This window comes from Salvia splendens, chromosome 8 (assembly GCF_004379255.2).
Source record: "Salvia splendens isolate huo1 chromosome 8, SspV2, whole genome shotgun sequence".
NCBI lineage: Eukaryota > Viridiplantae > Streptophyta > Magnoliopsida > Lamiales > Lamiaceae > Salvia > Salvia splendens.
The window spans coordinates 23,856,353-23,864,807 of NC_056039.1; the positions used below are offsets into that span (position 1 = coordinate 23,856,353).

General features: G+C 40.0%; 1 long non-coding RNA gene across 1 annotated transcript; it reads right to left on the minus strand.

Annotated features, from left to right (window-relative positions):
• Positions 1-2,935: 2,935 nt before the first annotated feature.
• On the minus strand, positions 2,936-3,525 carry LOC121744468. Its single transcript, XR_006038615.1, has 2 exons — positions 3,289-3,525; positions 2,936-3,191 (listed from the first exon to the last, which is right to left on the minus strand). It is a non-coding gene; the product is annotated as an uncharacterized LOC121744468 (long non-coding RNA).
• Between the last annotated feature and the right edge of the window lie 4,930 nt (positions 3,526-8,455).

Below are 8,455 nucleotides of genomic sequence, written 5' to 3' on the forward strand. Positions count from 1 at the left end.
TAAAATTATCGCAATGTAAATAATTAGAAAACGAGGTAATTGGAGCCGAATATTCGTTGTATTGCAAAATGGTAAAATTATACAACGAATAATTAAAATAAAATACAACTAAAAACTCCGCCACCGTCTACTCGGTGTCGGAGTCGTCGTCTTCTTCTTCTTCTTCTTCTTCTTCTTCTTCTTCTTCTTCTTCTCCTCCTCCTTCTCCTCCTCCTCCTCCCTCGCTGCTGCCGGCCGCGGTTTCCCCAGGATCATCATCAACCAACCCCAGCCGACTCTCAATCCGAGTGATGAGCCTCTTGTAGACGTTCCTGACGTACGGGTTAGATTTCACTGCGTATGTGCTGCATACGTCTTGCAGTCGTCGTCTCCACCGTGCATTTTACAGAGAGTGAAAGTGTAGATAGTGAATGGAGGGATTTTGTGAAAATGGTAAAAAAAATAGGTGGTAGAGAGTTGTATTTATAGAGGTAAGTAATAAAAAAAATAAAAAATTCAAGGTGACCGCCGGCGCGCCGATCGCCGACCACTATGGCTGGCGCGCCTATAGGCGCAGTCGCCCTCCCGTCGCCTATCCTTCTTCCGCCGCATACCGCCCCAAATTCGTCGTCCGCCCCGGGGGCGAACATCTCCCACACTATAAACAGCCCCAGGACCGCCCCCGCCGGGGCTATAGGCGCGGCTGTCCCATAGTGGATGCTCTAAATACATTCCCCCATTACCTTTCACACCACACAAGCACATAAAGACAGACAAGGAGGATAAGAGCATCCACGCGCGCCTATAGTCCCGGAGGGGGCGACAGCGGGGCGCCTTATAGTGGGAGGGACATCACGAAAAAAAGGGGGCGGACGGACGATCGGCGTTTTTGGGGCGAGGACGCGGCGGTCACCCATAGCCGCGCCTATAGGCGCAGCGGTCTATAGTGGGGCGGCGGTCGTCGCGTCTATAGCCCCCTTCGAATTATTTTGTTTTTTTTTCGAAAATTAACCCTATAAATACCACTTCTCCACCATCCATTTACACCATTTTCACACACTCTCCCTTCATTCACTATCTATACTTCCATTCTCTAAAAATGCACAGTGGAGACGACGAATCACCCGGCTCGCACGAATCGGGATATGGCGGCAATCCTTCCCAGTCGTCAGGATATGGCGGCTATTCTTCCCAGCCGTCGGGATATGGCTGCTATCCTTCTCAGTCGTCGGGATATGGCGGCTCTCCATCCCAGCCATGGAGTTGGAGTCAATCTCCCCCGCCGTAGGCATCGAGTCCAACTCCTCCACCATCTAAGCCGTGGAGGTCTTCTCCCACGCCCCAACCTTTGCCGAGGAATCTGAGCCGCTCGGCGTTTGGAGATTACAGACCCAACCTCGACGCCCTTAACCATCCGCGCCCGGAGACCCCTTTCCAATCCAGCAGCTCTCCTTTCAATGACGCATATCAAGACGCACTGGAGACGATGATGAGTCTGCTCAGTTCCGACGTACCGGATACGCCCGTTGCGACGAGACTCGGGGGGTCCGATGGGGCTGGCTCGGGCAGTGGCGGCGGCGGCGGAAGAGGTGGCGGTCGTCGCAGTGGCGGCGGCGCCGGCGGATCGAGCAGCAACGGTTCGGGCAGCGGCTCAGATGAAGCCGGAAACAGACGGGGTGTCCACTACACCAAAGCGGAGTACATTGTTGTGGCGAGGGCGTGGGATGCCACCACATCCGACCCCATAGTGGGCACCGATCAGACCGAGGTTAGCTTTTGGAAGCGCATCCTGTTGGCCTACAACGAGTTCAAACCTCGCGGCGCCAGACCGCGTGACGCAGAACAGCTTCGCAAAAAGTGGTCTAGGATTCTGCCGGCCACCAAGCGGTTCGCGTGCATATACCAGAACAACCTGCTCCAAGCGGAGAGTGGCCGCAGCGAAGCTGACGTGAAGGCACTTTCAATGGGCCAATACAACACACAGGGCTGGCCAAAGTTCACAATGTGGGAGGAGTATCTAGTTCTCGAGGACTGTCAGAAATTCAAGGCAATCTGTGCGCAAGAGCAGGCTCCGGCGCCGAAGCGAACAAGACACAACATTGCCAGGGACTACAGCAGCGGCAGCGGCTCGCAATGAACGACGAGCAAGTCGAAGAGCCTTCCGCTACACACTTTAGGCGACACGCACTCCGGGACAACATGCCTCTATCCGACGCGCTAAAGAAGCTGAAATTTCCTCCCGCCGATTGTCGGCAACGTCTGGATCGCGCACCCCGCAGCCCGTGCCTATACCGCCGCCAAGGGTCCCTATTGCCAGCGAAGTCTTGAGGGATAACGTATATGTGCAGCTGATATAACAAATGCATGAAGTCTGCAGCAAATACAAGGCCGCAACCGACCCGTTCATCAAGGATATATACTCCGACCTTATACGTCGGATCCATCGCCGTCTACGTTTGGCTGATGAGGGTCCTGGGGCAGAGGCGGCCGGCGGCAATGAGGGAGACGGAGAAGGAGACGGAGAAGGAGACAGAGGAATCAGACTCCGTCACCGATTAGACGATGGCGGCGTTTTTATTTGTATTTTGTTTTAAATGTTCGTTGTATAATTTTACCTTTACCAATACAACGAATATTCGGTCTCAATTACCTCGTTTTATAATTATTTCAATTCAGCTGATTTTAAAATTAACGAAAAAATTAAAATGAAAATTGGTTATAAAATTTCGAGGCTATTGGAATGTCCGCCTATAGTGGCGGAAACAAAAATTTAGGGTTGTTGACAAAAAAATTGGAGCTGTGGACAAAAAAGGGGCGGGGCTATTGGGGACGTCCGCCTATAGTGGATGCTCTAAGAAGCCTGCCGCAAGTAATTGTAGGATCAAGTCCTCAATCCAACAACACTTTGTTCCCACGTCCAAACCTTTATTTTCTTTCATATAGGTATAAGCATGCATATATAAATAGAAAATAGAATTAACCCAGCTGAAAATAACAATACACAACAAGTTTAGCAAACATGTTTTCACCATCAAGTGATTTTAGTCCAAGACAATTGTTCAAAGTTACCAAATTCATAGAATAAACAAACCAAATTAGGGACTCATCTCCTAAAATACGAATCTGCCGGATTTCCGGCGACTGAGTTTCGGCACGCTGTCGGTGGCAGTCCCACACCCCGATTTGTCACTGATTTCACCACCTTCACAAATCTACAAGTTTGAAACACCGAAATTTTTAAATCAAATCAAAGATTAAATCTTTAGAAATAAAACAAAAAGGAAATAGAATAGAATTTCCCTAAGTTACCTGTCGGGAGTCGGTGAGGAGGCATCGGGAAACTGCTCCAGCAGTGCGAGGCGTGGGGAGGCCGGAGAACCGCCGCCTGTGCAAGCAGATCGAGAGGGGGAAAAAGGGAGAGGTGGAGAAGAGGAGGAGGAGAACACCGCCTGAGGCAGTGGCCGCGGTGAATGGCGCTGACCGGAGCTGAGTCGTCGGCGGCCAATGGGAGAGAGAAGAGGAGCTGTTCCTCTCTCATACACGTATAGCCATAGGGTAAGAAATGGGGTGGAGAAGATGACATGTTTATATATATATTCTTGGGCCATTCTATTTATTGTTCTTGGGCCTCATTTTAATTTAAATGAGTTGGGCCACATAATTAACTAAAAGAAGAGCCCATTTTAGATTTTAATTTGTTGGGGTCCATTTGGAAATAACACGATTGGGCTTATTTAATTTAAGGAACTCAAAATAATCTAATCTAGTGGTATGAATTGAATCTTCGATTAATCTTTGATTAATTAGTTGAGAGGTGAGAAGTTGAAATTTATCTCAGGATTAATTATTTTCATACATCAAATTTCCGATTTAATTAAAACGCAAGGTTAGAAGAGGAAGAGGCATAAAATAAAATGCACATCATCATCATCATGCAATTATATTTCCTTGAAGCATAATTTATCTTGTATTTGTGTCCAAAAAGGGAGAACCGGGAGGAGAGTAACATTGTGAAGGGAAGAATTATTTTCAAAAATATTGGAAAGCAACGAGGTGAACTTTTCTATCCTACATACTAATGTGGATAAAAATAAAATTATTTTTAAATGATTCTTGTGAAAACTCGAACTTATGTTCGTGGTTTATTTCAAGTGATGTTGTCTTGCCATAAATGTTTTATGTGTGATGTCTATCTGTTTGGCTAAGGCCAAGAAAGTTAGTTGTGAATCGAATTCGGGTCCCAGTGAGGGTGTGGTGTCCCTACTCGGATTAGTGTACACAGGAGACCTATGGCAAGAGGGCAGGTCTGGTGCCGAGGAAGGTGGTCACTTTCCCGGCACATGAATGTTAAGGTGACCGTGAGAGAACACCATCTCCACGGCACAAGATGTTCAGATATGGCAATGAACACAAAGAAATGAGACCGCGCAGTCGAAAAATGATTTTTAGTAAGCTTAAGTCTTTTCAATAAAACCCCTGAGTGTTACTGTGATGATGGCTTGACAATATTTTCCAAATATATATTTGTATTTTCGGCAATGTGTTCACTGAGTACTTTTTGTACTCAGCCCTGCATATATTTTTAAATGTGTAGGTTGAGCTAAACATTTAATTCAGTCAGACTAAGACTCTCGGAGTTTCATGTCTTCATACATGGAACCGCATTCATTTGCTTCTGATGTACATCTTAAAAGACTAAAGTCTATTTTGTTCAAAACTCTGTTATTTTGAAATTTTACAAACAATTACTCGAGTTTTCATGATCGGGTATCCCTTCTTCTATTTATCGGCACTTGATTAGTCAAGTCTCACAACCAAGGTTTGATCTTATTTTCCCCTATTTCTTTGCCACACTTCTTATACCCCTCCCCTAGTCACGGTTCCCCGACTATGCTATCATTTGCAACTGCGGTCGTGACAGGGGGCGAGTGAGCTCTCAGTAAATAACAAAAGTGGCATGATTAGCGAGTCGTGCAACAATATTTGTATTTTTGCATAATTTCTCAAACATTGGAAAATAAAGGAATTATTTATTAAAAATTATGTTCATGTATGTTACCCATTAATGCAATGTTCTTAGGTACTAAAAGAAATTCAATGCACGAAATAAAGTTAAAGAAACAACTTATTTACAATATTTCCTTCCCATGCACTAAAATTTGTTCTATTTATAAAAAATATTTTTAAATTAAATTAGTCTTATTCTTTACTATTAATAATCATATTGCTTTTATTTAATTCTTTTATAAAGTGTTGGGCTTTACTTACTCCGTATAACAAAACACCGCCCACTTTTTCTCTTCTTCAAAGAGATTTTTAAGACAGAGAGGGGCAATACAGAGCTCAAAAAACAACATAAGTGGCACGATCAGCGAGTCGTGCAACTGATATTAGTATTTTCGCCCGATTTCTCAAACAGTGGAAAATAAAGGAATTATTTATTAAAAATGATGTTTATGTCTGTTACCCAATAATGCAATGTTCATAGGTACTAAAAAAATTCATTGCACGAAATAATGTTAAAGTAACAACTTATTTACAATATTTCCTTCTCGTGCTCTTAAATTAACTCAATATTTTTATCTCTTTTATATATTTATTATTTTTGTATTATTAATTATAATACTGCCAATTTTTTATTTTTTTATTGGATGGATGAGTTTAATTTTCAATTCGGAAGAGGTGCAACATATGAACGAGTTGGACATTAATTACTCTGTATAAAAGTATAACACCCACTTCTTCTCTCGTTAAGAGAGATTCTTCAGAGAGGGAGCAAGTTAAAGCTCAGAACATAACAAAAGTGGCACGATCAGCGAGTCGTGCAACAAATATTTGTATTTTTGCATAATTTCTCAAACATTGGAAAATCAAGGAATTATTTATTAAAAATTATGTTATGTCTGTTACCCAATGATGCAATATTCTTAGGTACTAAATAAATTCAATGCACGACATAAAGTTAAAGAAACAGCTTATTTACAATATTTCCATCCCGTCCACTAAAATTAGTTCTATTTATAAAAAATATTTTTTAATTTAAATTAGTCTTATTCTTTACTAATAATAATCATATTACTTTTATTTATTCTTTTTATATTTTTATTAATTTCGTATCAATACTAATAATATTTCCATTTATTTTATTTTCATGGGATGAATGAGTTTAATTTTCAAATTCGGATGTGGCGCAAGGTAGGAAGGTGTTGGGCTTTAATTACACCGTATAACAAGACAACGCCCACTTTTTCTCTTTTTAGGAGATATTATTTAGATGGAGAGGGGCAAATCATAGCTCAGAAAATAACAAAAGTGGCACGATCAGCGAGTCGTGCAACTGATATTAGTATTTTTTCCTAATTTTTCAAACAATAGAACATAAAGAAATTATTTGTTAAAAATGATTTTTATGTTTGTTACCCAAAAATGCAATGTTCTTAGGTACTAAAAATAATTCGTTGCACGAAATAAAGTTAAGTCAACTACATATTTACAGTATTTTCTTCCCATCAACTAAAATTAATTCTATTTACAATATTGGCGCACGATAGGAATTAGTTGGAAATTAATTACACAGTTAAAAGGACACTGCCCACTTCTTCTCTTGTTCGGAGAGATTCTGCAGAGAGAGAGGTGCAAAATAGGAAGGTGATGAGCTTTAATTACTTCATATAACAAGACACAACCAACTTTTTCTCTTTTTCGGAGAGATTCTTCAGATAGAGAGGGGCGAGTCATAGCTCAGAAAATAATAAAAGTTGCACGATTAGCGAGTCGTGCAACAGATATTAGTATTTTTGCCCAATTTCTCAAATAGTAGAAAATAAATAAATTATTTATTACAAATGATGTTTATGTCTTTTACCCAATAATGCAATGCTCTTAGGTACTAAAAAAAAAACATAGCACGAAATAAAGTTAAAGCAACAACTTATTTACAATATTTCCTTCTAGCCCACTAAAATTAATTCAATATTTTTTATCTCTTTTATATTTTTAATAATTTCGTATTTTAACTTATATTACTGCCAATTTTTTTTATTGGATGGATGAGTTTAATTTTCAAATTCAGAAGTGGCGCAAGATAGGAATAAGTTGGACATTAATTACTCTATATAAAAGTACAACACCCACTACTTCGCTCGTTCGGAGAGATTCTTCAGAGAGGGGGCAAGTTAGAGCTCTGAAAATAACAAAAGTGGCACGTTCAGCGAGTTGTGCAAAAGATATTTGAGTTTTTGCATAATTTTTCAAAAAGTGGAATACAAAGGAACTATTTATTAAAAATGATGTGTATGTCTTTTACCCAATAATGCAATGTTCTTAGGTACTAAAAAAATTCATTGCACGAAAAGTTAAATCAACAACTTATTAACAGTATTTTCTTCCCATCCACTAAAATTAATATTATTTACAATATTGACACACGATAGGAATGAGTTGGAAATTAATTACACGGAATAAAAGGACACTGCCCACCTCTTCTCTTGTTCGGAGAGATTCTGTAGAAAGAGAGGTGTAAGATAGGAAGGTATTGGGCTTTAAGTACTCGTATAACAAGGCACCGCCCACCTTTTCTCTTTTTCGGAGAGTTTCTTCAGGCAGAGAGGGGCTATTCAGAGCTCAGAAAATAACATAAGTGGCACGATCAGCGAGTCATGCAACTGATAATAGTATTTTTGCCTAATATCTCAAATAGTGAAAAATCAAGGATTTATTTATTAAAAAATGATGTTTATGTCTTTTACCCAATAATGCAATGCTCTTAGGTACTAAAAAAAATTCATTGCACGAAATAAAGTTAACGCAGCAACTTATTTACATTATTTCCTTCACGTCCACTAAAATTAATTCAATATTTTTATTAATTTCGTATTATAACTTATAATTTTTCCATTTTTTATACATTTTTTATTGGATGGATGAGTTTAATTTTTAAATTCGGAAGTGGCGCAAGATAGGAATGAGTTGGACATTAATTACTCTGTATAAAAGTACAACACCCACTTCTTCTCTAGTGAGGAGAGATTCTTAAGAGAGGGGGCGAGTCAGAGCTCAGAAAATAATAAAAGTGGCACGATTAGCGAGTCGTGCAACAGATATTAGTATTTTTGCATAATATCTAAAACAGTGGAATATAACGGAGTTATTTATTAAAAATGATGTTTACGTCTGTTACCCAATGATGCAATGTTCTTATGTACTAAAAAAAATTCATTGCAAGAAATAAAATTAAATCAATAACTATTTACAATATTTTCTTCCCATCGACTAAAATTAATTCTATTTACAATATTGGCGCACGATAGGAATGAGTTGGAAATTCATTACATGATATAAAAGGACATTGCACACCTCTTCTCTTGTCCGGAGAGATTCTGTAGAGAGAGAGAGGTGCAAGATAGGAAGGTATTGAGCTTTAATTACTAGTATAACAAGACACCGCCCACTTTTTCTCTTTTTCGGAGAGTTTCTT